This window comes from Triticum dicoccoides, chromosome 3A (genome assembly GCF_002162155.2).
Source record: "Triticum dicoccoides isolate Atlit2015 ecotype Zavitan chromosome 3A, WEW_v2.0, whole genome shotgun sequence".
Classification (NCBI taxonomy): Eukaryota; Viridiplantae; Streptophyta; class Magnoliopsida; order Poales; family Poaceae; genus Triticum; species Triticum dicoccoides.
This window is the reverse complement of record NC_041384.1, coordinates 365412262-365427962: the sequence shown is the minus strand read 5'-3', so window position 1 is coordinate 365427962 and position 15701 is coordinate 365412262.

Below are 15701 nucleotides of genomic sequence, written 5' to 3'. Positions count from 1 at the left end.
TTATCTCCCCCTCTCATCCTCTCTCTCTCCCGCAGATCTAATCCAGCGCCGCCGCCGCCGTCACCCTTTGCCTGCAGGTCGCCGCCGCCGCCAGGGAAGCTCGCCTCCATGCCCGCACCTCGGTCCCACGGGATACGAGATGAGGAGGTTTGGGCACGATTGACGCGGGAGGATGCACGAGCGTGGAGGCGGCTAGGGCGATAGAGATGCGGGAAGTGGGCTCGCGAGATATTTTGCCAGTCCATCTCCTCTCTCCAACCGCAGACGGAGGTGAGGCACGCAGGACGCGCACACGATGCATCGGTCAGCCAGGGGTCCACGCGAACATGCCCCAGCCAACCCGGCGCAGTCCGCACAACCAACCAACATGACGAAGTCCGTGCAGTTGACGAGCGGGACCAGCAGCAGGACCGGCCCACCTGTCATCGCAATAGAAGAGATGCTGGTGCATAAGCCAGGTACACATGCACCGGCCGAGCCCTGCGTAGCTGCTCCCATAACGCACGACGTGGGCACAGCGGACGAGGCAAGCAGCGTGCGTGCGAGCGGCAGCCCCAGGCACGTTTGACCCGAGAGAAACACTGTGGGACGTGCATCCAGTTCAACCGATGAGCGGGGGCAGCAGCAGTACAGGTCCACCCGTCATCAGTCCAGCGCAGGTGCGGGCGCAAAAACCAGGTATATATGTGTCGGCCGAGCAGCGCATAACCCACGCAGCGCCCATGACGCGGCCTTCGCGCACACGCGGCGCGACAGGAGAGGCTGCCCCGCGCACCGAAGAAACCGACATCCAGCCAATCAAACCGAGCGCGAGCCCCAAAGGTCATTCCCCGCCCATGATCTACCGCAGGTCAAAACGCAGAGGTCAATTCCTAGCTAAGATCAAACGGTCAGGAACGAGAAAATGACTGCGTTGACCAGGATCGAACGACTATCGAAGGAAGAAATCGGGGGAGCGCCCTAGGAGCGAGTTGCCCAGCCTTATTATTGTTTTAAATAATGTAATCCCATAACATCCTATGATGCTAGTAGTAATAGTAAATAATAGCCTCACCCCTTCGCTAAGGAACGATCTACAGTTGAAAGGGACGAGGCCCTGCGGTTACTACGCTCTTATCTCCTCCTCGCCAGTTCCCCTCCCTCCGAAGAGAAGGCAGTTCGTCGTTACTCCCATGGATTCGCTAGGCGGTTCTCCTCCTCGTCGGGGCTGGGAGACCTTGGACGACGATCCTCAGGGAAAAATCGCACGCCGCTCCGACATCCTCACCGCCGCAAGACTCGGTGCTTCCTGCACCAACTTTTTCAAGATGGTGCTTAAAAAGGCTTGGGAAAAGGCCATGCTTGTTGGTCTTCCATGCGTCCTCGAGGAGAAGGTTCTTCTATGGGACAATCCTTCAAATAGTCCACCGCTCCTTGGCCATGGTTGCACGTTCACTCCACTAGAGTTGCCGACATTGAGAGGTAGTCGGATTTTGTCCGATGAGCAGGTCAGTAATGGAGTTTGATCATGTAGTACTTAGTTATTCCATTTCCATCCCATAATTTCTCCGCTGCCCACCGTCTTATATATAGGTCTGGGTTGGTGCCAACGAAGATTGGCTTGCATAGCTCTGGCCGGATACCACCATCATTTTGCACAACATCCACAACAGTGCGACCGTTCCGGTAGACCCCTTCTCCACCATTGGGATCGACCTTCCGGACTGGCTGGGCTTGAATACATATGATGATGCCTACATGAGATTGAAGAAGATAGCAATTGCGGACCCGCTGACAAAGTGATGCGGCTACAACAATTACTATCTCATCGTGGTGTTCGACCTAAGGATTGCCATCAATGCAAGAGGCAGTAACGGCAGAGGCTGGCGCATGTTGGCGGCGGCAGATTTGTACCCCTACACGTTCGAAGACGTCGTGCGCCATCTAGGCCGCATCTTCGCGGTGACAAGCCTGGGGACTTGATTCATCTGGTTGCCATCCTATAGTATGGGAGATTACAAACGGAATGCACAAACCATTATTTGCATCCCTAACGGTACTCCATTATTTTGCAGGGACCAATCATCCCGCGATCAAAATAAGATCGCTGATCCTGGATGTGCATTTGCATCCGCGATTCGGTCTAACCTAGAACCTTGTAGCTGACTTTGTCATATTGGGATCAACTATCTTAGCAATCGCTACCCATGGTACCACTCATGTGCAACATGGTCACACAATCTACCATGATCATACCGTCACCATCTACCCAGATATTCCATTTTTTAACCCTCTCGCCTTGTCTTTCATTGATGTACTAGTACTCTACTTACGTACTAGTGGGAGTACTTTTTACCTTAGAGGACGCGTATAACTAGCTAGGCCCTTGAAAACTTGAACCCACTAGCTGCCACCATTTTTGTTTTTCCATGTCTTACTATCTCATCCATGTAGCCAAGAGTGGCTATATATAATAAGTCGGTTATTTTACTTCCTCTATACCGGAGTAGTGCTATTTATTGCATAGTATTACTGACCGCCATATTTGAGCACAACATTATTATGCATGGACCTTGACTATGTACGTCACCATGTGTCCAGATCTGAGATGCCGCGTGTACCAGATGAACGGCGCCGAGTTTGACCCCCGTGATGCTACATACGTGCCGAGGAAAACTCTTGGAGAGTACTCGCTTTTCATTGGGGACAGCTACCCCATTGTGAAGCAGATGCCACCTTCCGTGCACGACACGGAAGGCCTGCCATTCATGAAGCATGGTTGTGTTTTCAGTGCGCACCACTGGATGAACGACATGCTGGGACACGCTATCCCTGATTTATGCCGCTTCAGCTTGGATGAGTCTCCATCATGTGGAACCGGACCAGAAAGCTGCGACAATGATTCCCGTTGCCCACCGCTATGGATCAATGCCATCCATGAAGAACGCCTGGGATTGGAACCTGGAGGAGGGCGTGTAGCCCATCTATAATGTGTAAGTGGAGTACAGTAAATTGTGCACGGTAGCGCTGTGAATATATGTAGACTAGTCATGCACAAATTTATCACATGAATTGGAGATGAACTTGTGTGGCATACTGACATTTTTCCTTTAGAATTTATTACTAGTAAATGTGTTATGTGTACATGTAACTTGTGTGGTTGTTGCACGGGCTCCAACACGCTCTTTGAGAAAAAAGGTGGCACAACTTTGGATATATGTGACGTGGCGGCATCATACAGTAGTATCGTTCGCTATAGTTGTAGTACACTCCTACAAGGACGAAAACTCCTATAAAACCTTGCGCTTGGCTCTTTGCCTCTTCGGAAGGTTCAACAGTTCGTACTCGTGTGAACTTTGCACTTGGCTCTTCGCCTCTTCGAAAGGTCCAACAATGATCATACTACAGTACAATATGCTTCTGGCAATCTGACACCAATTGAACTGTTGCACGTCCACCACGAGGGCGAGGGTGACGGAGAGGGAGAGGGAGAGGGCGTTGTAGTCAAAACGCTCTCCTCGTCCTGCGAACCACCGCGTGCGTGGGCGAGGGAGAGGTGTAGTAAGCAAGCTTCTCCTTGTTCGGCGAGTTGATGGGACACATCAAAGCAGTACTAGTACTAGTCCATACTGCATCCTTTCCAGTTAATATGGCTTAATTTCAAACAAGAAAAATACACTGGCGGTCAATGTATGTAACAATACGCTCTTTACGGTCACTATATATAGTTTTGCAGTGATTATATGATCACTAGCTCATCGTAGAGCACCGTATTGCACCCTACTGACCGGCCACATAGTCGATGTGGCACTTTGTTGACTAGTTAAATTGTCACCTGGTTTCTGGGTCCCACCTTTCAGTTGGCCGAGCAAAGAAATTAGTTAAACGAAACTTTAAGCAGGCGCGACAGGTATCCAACCCTTGCGCGCGAACCACCTTGGTTGTGTATGTGACTCATGCACATGTACCCCCTCGGTCTTCCAACAAAGAGTGTACATCGGCTAAAAAACAAAGAGTGTGGTACATCTACACTTCCAATGCATTTAGCCTTTAATCTAAATCCATATTGATTGACTAATGCACCAACTTGTGCTCTAGGTATAGGCTACATGTCTATCCTTAATTACAGCATGCAACGACCTTCATTTAATCTTCTTCTCTCAATGGACGCATGCACACATAAGTCTGCTACTTTTGGTCGTTAATTCTGCCCTGGTCAATGTGTAAATCTCTAAATGTACAGTATTTCACGGACGTAGGGAGTAGGTTGAGAACTTGAGCGTGAGCATGTGTGTTGCGTCGTGTGCTGTGTGCCGCATGGGTGCGTTAGTGTTGCGTATGTCCATGTGTACGTGTGAGTGTTGCATGTTGCATGCATGCATGCATGCATGGGGCTCACTCCCTCCCATTGACATGTTCATATTTCAAGCTTCATCTGTTCCCTCCATATGGTGATACTCCCTCTGTTCCCAAATACAGAGTAAAATCCTCCCTCTGTTCCCAAACATGGAGTAAAATCCTCCCACTGTTTCCAAATATGGAGTATTTATCTTTCTAGAGATTTCAACAAGTGACTATGTACAGAGCAAAATGAGTGAAGTGAGTGTAGAGGCATAGGGATAATGTAGAAAGGAAGTCTTCGTGATCCATTATTCCCCGTCTCGGTCAGAGAGAACTATTCAACTAGTCTTCGCAGTGAAGTGACAATACACGCTGCAACAGATGGGACACTTAATTAATAAGCTGAACCAGCGTGTTGGTGTTACTAAATCAGCCTTACCCAGTACTTCCATCATGTTTGCCAGTAGAGCACGCTTGTGTCCTCCATTAACTGACATATGGGCCTTCTTGTGGTGGGCCCACATGTCATCGGTGTAACTATTTACACTCCGAAGGACGGTATATCCTCATAGTAGTAGTAGTAGAATTGAGATTTAATGCACTCTCTTCCCCGTCTTTCACTCTTCTTCCTCCTCTCTTCTTCTTCCTCTTCTCTTCCCCATCGTCGGCCGCACACCATTTCCCCCCGCTCACTGCTCGCCAGCCTGCGCTATCTTTTTTGGTAGCTTGCACGTACCATATCCCCCTGCTCACTGCTCGGCCACACGAGGAGAAGCTTCTTCGCTCGCCCGCTCGAATCCACTTCCCCGCTGGCTCGCAGGCACCGAAAACCCCAATGGCAAAATTGACTGACACACAGAGTCGCGATTGGAATTCCCTCCCCGATGTTCTCTTGGAGCAGATATGTAATCGTATGGACCTACTCAGCACCGTACGTCTGGCCGCATGCTCGGTGTCTTTGTACCGTCTACTCGTCTGCAACCGGCTGGCTCTTTTGAAGACACCCTGCTTGCTAATGCCCGATCCTCGCAGGTGGCCCAGACACCGACTTGACGATCCTATGGAGGTTGCCGTGGTGCCCCTCGACATGCTACCACTACCCGTCCACATGTCCTTCATGTGCGGCCACTACTAGGCGGGCATGAAGGCCAACTGGATCGTCCTCATCCACTAATCCAGTAGTCCGTGGCGTCTCGTGGATATCTACTCCCAGCGGGAGATCACCCTTCCATCATTGGATACCGCTGCCATCGAGCCTCGCGGCCCGCCGGACACTCCTGCCTACTATACACGAGACGCGTCAAGCTTTCGGCTCGACCTTTATTTGCTGAAAGTTGTAATCTGCGAAGTTCCCACACCATCAGAAGACTACATGGATTACAAGCTCATTGCCTTGTTTAACATGGGATTAGTCTATCTAGAATCCGGTCGCCATACATGGTTATGGCTCATCGTCAATCCTGTTGAGGCAACATTTTTGTCTGATGCTATAGTGCATGATGGCATCGTTTACGCGGTCGACGCACAGATTGGCTGCCTATACTTGTGGAATGTATCGTCGTGTAATTGTTCTATCTCATCTCATCTTTACCTTATGAATACGACTGCCTATTTATTTTTACAAAATTAGAATAGATAGTACGTCTATAACCACATCATTACTATATGTTCTTCTCATTTCTTAGATTTTTATGACCACTCATGTTATTGTTAGAGTTGATATGAGAATAATTGGCATTGAATGATTGTTAGAATAGATATTATGAGCATAACATCATGATTGATGTATGTTACTCTCATTTCCAAGATTTTTATAACAACGCATGTTATTGCTTAGAGTTGATATGAGAACAGTAGTAGTAAGTGCTATGGTAGAATATGAGTAGGCTCTGTTATAGCTGTTTTCCTCTCATTGTTACATGATGTTTGAACCATGACATATTGCCAGAATATGAAAGCCATTGGCTTATTATTTTTTAACTTGGGGTATGATTATGACCACGGCATTGCAATTCTCTGTCTATGATATGTGTCACTGTTATAATAATCTTAATTCCACACATACTCTGAACATGATTGTTTATTTTTGTCCTTTTGGTCTCCAATTTGAATTGTTGCAGCACACACAAATGCGCCAGCCTTCATGATTCCAGGACCTGCAATCATACCAGCCGATGGTTGGTGGTTTATCACTCGTTCAGCTGACGGCGGTCATTTGATGCTCATTCGCACGTACCAAATTGACCAAACCATTACATCAAACCACATGCAGTACAATGCCTGGGGTGTTCGTGACATTGATGGCTATGGCTGCTTCGTGTTCGAGAAAGATCCCAGCTCCGTTGGGCCAGGCATATTCAACTGGAGGCGGGTTTACAACCTCGGCAACCACTCCATGTTCCTCGGGCTCAATTATCCGATCATCCAACCAATCATCGATCATATCACGGTGATGATTACCGTGCTATGCAACTTCCATTCGACAGGGGGGACTGTGTTTACACATCATACCATGGGTTTCATGGATCACCATATCCAGAGATTCGTCGACACAACTTGTTGCCAGATAATCTTCAGTGTGTGAAAGGCATCAAGCTTCCATGCGATGGATGGCTTTTGCAAACCCGACATGCGCCGATGTGGTTCATGCCAACAACAAATATGCACAACTTGATTCGTACTGATATGTAGACTGAGCCGTGTATTCTGCTGCTGTAGCACGACCCTCTTTTGTTGAATATTATGTACTGTTGTTAGTTTGAAGCACTCCTCTGGTTTGAAGGATAGATACCTTTCTAGGATCAAGTGCATCCTAACTCACCTGCGCAGGATGTACTTATAATGATGATGGAGATGGTGTGCAGTATGTATGTATGTACATATATATATATATATATATATATATATATATATATATATCAATTAGGCTTCAAGTGCGTACTTGTTAGTTAAACCTATGGTTAAAATGTGACACTAAATACGACTAGTAAGTTGTACAGTAGCAGTAGTAATATACGTCGGTCAAATTATTCATCATGTCCACACATTGAATTGACGTGACAACACGCTGCGCATGAGGTGACACAAGAATCCCGGCGGCGTGTTCGGGTATTCTGGACTTCAGATTTGGAGTACCACTTATCTGTCAAAATCTTTCATCATTCACTTAGAACAGTCGATTGATCGGACATTGAGTACCATATAACTGGAATTAACCGATGCAAGTCGAAGAAGGATTGGCTAGTGCTGTCGGCTGGCATCAAGTTCGATTCCAAAGTGAGTGCTGACAGCGCAAGATCTCACCCTCTCATCGATTTATTCATACCAACCATCGACAGCGAGCACGACATATGCTAGACCCATCTTGAGAAACATCCAGGTAAGACACCGATTGGCCGTCTACTTGCACAAACATATTCCTTTGTTTATAGCTCTATTTTTATTTTTAGACACAAACCTGGTGAAGCAATTACAATTTGACAGTTAATAAAAAGTGAAACAAGTGACTACAACATGCCAAAGATGTTATGAAAATGCCAACTACGTATACTAAAACCTGTATTCAACAATACTGCAGGTATCACACTGAGTGGCCTAAGCAAGCATTTCTTCCAGCGCAATTCCAGGTTGTTCAAAAGGGCACGTGGACACGTCGCGAGATACAGTCGGAGTGCGGCATGCACGTGATGTGGCACAACACCGGTAATATCTTGCTGGTGATGGTCAACAGGCAGCAAAAAGGTTTTGGTGCTGCACACCAACAAGAACTTCGACCAGCAGGGGACCAACTGGGTGATGCACCAATACCACCTCGGAGACTTGGAGCAAGAGAAGGAGCGGGAGCTGGTCATCTGCAAGATTTTTTACCAGACGAACACTAGGGCCAGGAGTAAAAAGATTATAAGTTAGTTTGGTATTGGTACTTGTACTACCTTGTCGTCCGCAAGTTGGTATTGTTGTTAATGATCTTTTGGTATGAACTTGGCGTTTTCTTCCAATCATCATGCCGAGGGTCGACGTGGATATAAAGCTGGATCATTTGTTTCGAAACGAATTTTCAAGCACCTGATTTTTATTCGATGGGTAGCATAAGCACCCGCCATTCGAATTCCCAGTTCTCCAAATTTTTCGAAACAAGTGCATGCACTTATTATCATGATGAAAAAACAATATCCCTGCTGCATCCCAGTTATCAGTCTGTACTTGCAGAATTCTCTCGTTTATTGAGCACGTAATTGTTTTTTTAGGTCGAGCAAGTTTCAACTAGGCTGTAGACTACCCAGGTTTGGTTTTGTTTTTAACAAGCCCAGCCCACGACGATAAACGGGCACAAAGATCCAGCAGGTATCTACTGGCCTCTGGCCCGCCAGAGTTAGTTATATTTTGTCTTACAACATCCATAGGCAGTTTTTTACTGAATCAAACACACAGCCCAGTTCTATTTTCCTCTTGAAACGCATGTCCTACATCCGTTTTCTAATCTCTACCTATAGTTTTACTAGTTCATATACATGTATAATTATATTGAAAATACATAAAATTCCCTTTTCATATTTACGTCCTTATTTTTGTTGTTGTTTTCCCTCCCAGCGCTGATTTTTTTACCACTGGTTTTCCCTTAAACCAACTCAATTGTCCCACATCTTATTTGCTTACAAAAACAAAATGATTTTTTGGCAAATCAATAAGTTCTTAAAAAATGTTTATCATTTCGGGATTACAAAAGTTCGGACTCCACCGAAATATGCAAAATAAGGTTGAACTTTTTGACTGTGGTCCTGGGCAGAAAATGGGCTGTAATAAATTACTTAAGAAGTAGCAAATGGGCTGCAAATTATTAAAAAAAAATAAAAAATGGGCCCTATGTTGTCTGACACAGATTTGGAGGCTGACTTGTGGGCCTACTAAGTTCACGCGTACACAAGGTTTCTCAAAAAAGAAACTTAGTCAACAATCGACTCTACCAGCGTCAGACCGTCAGATGTCAATCTAACAGCAATCGTGCTTCTTCGGTTTCTGATCTTCCTGCCCCAGCCGCCCAAACCAGCACCGTCAGAACCGCCTGCTCCTGCCTCCCATGGCCGGCTGTGCTGCCGGGAAGGCCTCACGGCCCCATGATATACTCGCATCCCTGGCCTGTCCATCCCTCTAATCACCCACACCTCCTGTTATTTTCCAGCGACGACAGCCGAACCAGTCAACCCTCGTACTCTCCACCGCGTGGGCAGCCACTGTCGTGTCTTCCCCGGCTCCGTGCCGTTCCCTTCGTAGGCCTCGTCGTCGTCCACCACCTTGGTGCTCTCGGCTCGGCGTGGTCAACGAACGACACCCATTGGAAGTCGACTGTACATGGAGAGGCTGACAGCTGGGTCCACAGCCGCACACAGGAAATGCCTCCTTATTACATGCAAAATAATGATTCCTCCACCTGACATCTGGGACCCGCCGGAAGGGCCTCTGTATTTCGTGAAAAAACGTTCCCTTCGCTGAGAGGTCGGACCCATCAACTATATCTTCGCACACAAGGAAGTGCCTCCTTATTGCGCACAAAAAATTGAATACCCCCTGCCAGCTGGGACCCACCATAGTGGGAGGCTGATTTGTGGGCCTACTAAGTTGACGGGGACGGAGGGCTTTGTGAACTTAATCAATATCTGAACTATTCTAGCTCTAGTGACCGTATGATGTCCATCCAACAGCCGTAGTGCTTCTTCAACCTCTGGTCTTCTTGCTCCAGCCGCCCAAACCAGCGTCGGTTGTGCTGCGTGCTCCTGCCTCCCGTGGCCGGCTGTGATGCCACGGAGGCCTCACCGCCCCCTACTACTCCCACCGCTGGCCAGGCCATCCCTCTACTCATCCACACCCCCTGTTATTCTGCGGCGACGACAGCCTCACACCACAGCCGAACCAGTGAACCCTCGTACTCCTCTCCACGTGGGCATCCACTGCCGCGTCTTCCCTGGCTCCGCGTCATCCCCTTCCTAGGCCTCGCCGTCGTCCACCCCTTGGTGCTCTCGGCGCGGCATGGTCAATGTGGTCAACGACCGACTTCCATCGGAAGAGTACTGTATGTGGAGAGGCTGACAGCTGCGTCCACGGCAGCCGCAAGGAAGTGCCTCCTTATTACACACCTGCACCTTACATCGGGGACCCACCGGACAGCCCACCGTATTTCATGAAAAAACGTTTCCCCCCTGACTGCTGGGACCCACCAGCTACATCTTCGCATGCAAGGAAGTGTGTCTGGGCAAAAAAACGATTCGCCCCCCGGACTGCTGGGACCCACCAGCTATATCTTCGCATGCAAGGAAGTGCCTGACAGTCGGGACCCACCTGGTCGAAGCGTACATAGCGTTGTCATCCTGGTCATGAACGTGTATGTACATAATGGTCGATGTAGAGCGGGCACGTGTTGTAGTAGAGGCGCGCATGTAGCATGTACACATACGTACAGCGGACAGTGTGCAAGAACGAAAATACGGCCACGTATGTACATACGAGCGGGGTCTCGAACGCCTACTCGCGCATATGCACGGCGAGGGCTCGTGTACATGGCTGGGTCGGAATGGAGAAACGGCGTCGTCATCGTGTTCATGGGGAGCCAACCGGCTGGGTCGGAACAGAATGCGTCGTTGTGTTCATCGGGAGGGCTTAGACAGAATAGCCGATGGAAACGAGGCCTGGCGTACCACAGAACGGAGGAAACGGCCTTGGGTTCGACCGGCCACGGTCGAAGCGGGATCCTGTTCATCGGGAGGGGTCTGGCGTACCTCAAAATGGAGGAAACGGACCTCCTACGGTCGAAACGGGGGTCCTGTTCATCGGGAGGGGTGTGGCGTACCGCAAAACGGAGGAAACAGACTTGTGTTGGTGCGTACGGTCGAAACGGGGGTCCTGTTCATCGGGAGGGGTGTGGCGTACTGCAAAACGGGACTCCACGGGATACCGTTCATCTCCACTGTCCACCCCCTCCAGCCTCCACGGACTACTACTCATCCACCGTCGATCTCCTCCAGCCACCACCCGCGACTGTTCATCCACGGGCTCCTGTTCATCCAGCCTCTACCACGCGCTACTCCATTGGCTACTGTTCAACCAGCCCTCTCCACGGGCTCCTGTTCAACCACCCCTCCACGGGCTACTGTTCATCCAGCCCTCCACCGTCTACTATTCATCCAGCCCTCCATCGGGTGGTCCAGTTCATCTAGCCCTCCACAGGGTCCTGTTCATCTAGGCCCAACCGGCTTGATCGATCGGGGTCCTATTCATCCAGAGGCAACACCACGGGGTCCTGTTCATCCACCCCCATCGAGAATTATTCATTCAAACCCCCCAGCAACGCTCACTATTCATCCAGAGCATCGATCGGCTTCAGTTAGTAGCAGTAGCGAAGGAATCGCTCGATCGGGTTTAGTTAACAGCCATCGATCGATTGCTCGGGTTCAGTAACGCGTAGCCTGCAGTGCAATCGCTCAGGTTCAGTAGGTGAACTCTTCGCTCGGGTTTAGTTAGAGCCCAACGCCTCGCACCCACGCACGTACGTGTATGAGAGAAACGCACAAACCTCCATGCATCGCTCGGCCCCGACCACCCACCGTAACCGGGGACACCCCGATATTTTCCTCGCCCTCGCTTCTACCACGGTTTTTTCCGTCATGTACGGCCCAAAGAATGTCATGCGGCTGCATCTCCGGCCCGCCCAGGAAAAAATGCCCATTTTCTTCCATGATTTTTTGTCATAGAAGTAGGAGCCCACCACATCTATGATGATACCGGGTTTTGTCACAATTATCATCATAGAAGTGTCATAAGTATGACAGGAAAAAAAATCGTTCGGCCCAAAATGTCATGGATGTGTCTTTTTTTTGTAGTGGAGGTTACCGGCATGTTTCAAGGAGTTAACCTCGGCAGGAGCCATCCTAAAGGGAAGATTACGTTGCCGGTGACATTTGGGGGAGAACTGAACTTCCGAACAAAGAAGGTTGTGTTTGATGTGGTTGATCTCCCCCTACCGTACAATGGGATTCTTGGACGCCCAGCCCTGGCCAAGTTCATGGCAGCATCCGACTATGCTTATAACACTCTGAAGATGCCTGGGCCACTGGGAGTCATCACTATCCCATCGGATGAGAAGGATGCAATTATCTGCGTGGACAAGATGTACTGGGATGTAGTCGCATTAGAGGCTGCGGCAGCAACAACTCCCTCCAAGTAAAGAAAAGGGATTGTTGGACATCCGGCAAGGAGTCTGGGAAGCGTGCCCCCTTTGAGTGCACGGCACCCATTGACAACGTGCCGAAGTGTTCCGACAGCAAGAGATCCAAGGTTGCTACACCCCAAGTGAAGAAGGTCCCGACAGGGCTGGCTGGCGTTGACAGTACTTTCACCATCTGTGCCACCCTTGATGACAAATAGGAAAACACGCTCATTGCTTTCCTGTGGGCGAATATCGATGTGTTTGCCTGGCAACCATCTGATATCCCTGGTGTTCCCAAGAAGGTAATCGAGCACCACCTTGTTGTCTGCCCACATGCCCGACCTTTCAAGCAGAAAGTCTGGAAGCAGGCATTGGAAAGGCAGCAGTTCATTGTCGAGGAAATCAAGAAACTAGAGTTAGCTGGTTTGGTCAGAGGAGAACTCCATCCTACATGGTTAGCAAATCCAGTGGTAGTCCAGAAGGAAAATGGGAAATGGAGACTTTGCATTGATTTCACAGATCTCAACAAGGCTTGCCCAAAGGACCATTTCCCTTGCCACGTATCGACTAGATTGTGGATTCCAATTCAGGGTGTGATTTGCTCTCCTTTCTGGATGCATATTCCGGATATCACCAGATCTTCATGTCCAAAGAAGATGAAGAGAAGACATCGTTCATCACTCCATGTGGTATGTACTGCTTTGTCCGCACGCCATTCGGACTAAAGAGTGTCGGATCCACTTTTGCAAGGGCAGTTCAGATTGGTTTTGAGCCACAGTTACACAAAAACATAGAAGCCTATATGGATGATATCGTGGTCAAAACCAGGGATAAGACCACTCTTATCCAGGATTTGGTGGAGACATTTGCTAGTCTGCGCAATACCAATTTGAAGCTTAATCCAGAGAAGTGTGTGTTTGGAGTCCCCTCCAGCAAGATGCTTGGTTTCTTCGTGTCCCATCGGGGGATCGAAGCTAACCCCGACAAGATCAAAGCCATCGAGCAAATCCAAGCACCAAGGACAGTTAAGGATGTGAGGCGCTTGATGGGATGCATTGCTGCGCTAAGTAGATTCATTTCCAAGTCTGCTAAGCGTGCCCTGGCGTTCTTAAAATTTTGAAGAATGCAGGGCCTATGAAGTGGACCCCGGAAGCAGATGCAGCTATGCAGGAATTGAAGGCGTACTTATCGTCTGTGCCTACCTTGGTTGCACCCAAACCCCAAGAGCAGTTGTTGCTATACTTGGAGGCAACCAATCAAGTGGTCAGTGCGGCCTTGGTAGCACAACGAGAAGTGGATGAGGGAGAAAGTGGGCAGATAACAGCAGAGTCAGAAAAGGATCAGAACATCAATGAGCACGACAATGAGAGCAACCCCAAAGACGCGGCAAGGAATAAAGTGGTGCAGCGCCCAGTGTACTTCGTCAACTCCTTTTTACAAGGGGCTAGATCGAGGTACTCTGGCATGCAAAAGTTGATATTTGGTCTCATTATGGCCTCAAGGAAACTGCGCCACTACTTCCAAGCCCATGAGATCACAGTTGTAACTTGTTTTCCGTTGCAAAGGATACTCTGAAACCCTAAGGCTACCGGTAGAATAGTGGAGTGGGCTTTGGAGTTATCCAGCTTTAGTTTGAAGTTTGAGAGCACATCAACTATTCAGAGCAGGGCGCTGGCAGAATTTATTGCAGAATGGACACCAACCCCTGATGAGGAAGTGACAGAGACAGCTATCCCCGGTAAGGAATCGCCCCAAGAATGGATTATGTATTTTGAGGGTGGTTTTTCCCTACAAGGTGCAGGGCTGGCGTGGTTCTTGTCGCTCCCTCCGGGGAGCACTTGAAGTACTTCGTCCAAATGCACTTTGCCCGGGAAGAAGCCACCAACAATACAACTGAGAATGAAGGGTGATGTCTACTATGCAACTTTATTCTTGTAGATACGTGTTGGGCCTCCAAGCGCAGAGTTTTGTAGGACAGTAGCAATTTTCCATCAAGTGGATGACCTAAGGTTTATCAATCCATGGGAGGTCTAGGATGAAGATGGTCTCTCTCAAACGACCCTACAATCAAATACAAGAAATCACTTGTGTCCCCAACACATCCAATACAATGGCAATTTGTATAGGTGTACTAGTTCGGTGAAGAGATTGATACAAGTGTAATGTGGATGGTAGAAATATAATTTTATAATCTGAATAAATAAAAACAGCAAGGTAGCAAATAGTAAACGGGCACAAAAATGGTATTGCAATGCTTAAAAACAAGGCCTAGGGTCCGTACTTTCACTAGTGCAATCTCTTAACAGTGCTAATATAATTGGATCATATAACCGTCCCTCAACGTGCAACGAAGAATCACTCCAAAGTTCCTATCTAGCGGAGAACATAAGACGAAATTGTTTGTAGTGTATGAAACCACCTCAATGCTATTCTTTCCGATCAATCTATCCTAGAGTTCATACTAAAATAACACGAAGCTATTCTTTCTGATCGATCTAACCAAGAGTTTGTACTAAAATAACACCAAAGAAAATTAAAATTTATAATATTCAATCCAACACAAAGAGCTTCAAAGAGTGCCCCAAGATTTCTACTGGAGAAACAAAGACAAGAATGTGCATCAACCCTTATGCATAGATTACCCCAATGTCACCTTGGGAATCCACGAGTTGAGTACCAAAACATATATCAAGTGAATCAATACGATGCCCCATTGTCACCACGAGTATTCAATTGCAAGATATATATCAAGTGTTCTCAAATCCATAAAAGCATTCAATCCGATAACAATGAAATCTCAAAGGAAAAAACTCAATTCATCACAGCAAGATAGAGAGGGGAAAACACCATATGATCCGACTATATTAACAAAGCCTGCGATACATCATGATCGTGACATCTCAAGAACACGAGAGTGAGAGAGAGATTAAACACATAGCTACTGGTACAAACCCTCAGCCCCGAGGTTGGACTACTCCCTCCTCATTGTGGTGGCTGCCGGGAAGATGAAGATGGCCACCGGTGATGATTTCCCCCTCCGATAGAGTGCCGGAACAGGGTCTAGATTGGTTTTAGGTGGCTACATAGCCTTGCGGCGGCGGAACTTCTGATCTAGGTTAACCTCGAGGGTTTTTGGAATATTTGTGAATTTATAGGGTAAAGAGGGGGCGCGGGAGGCCACCGA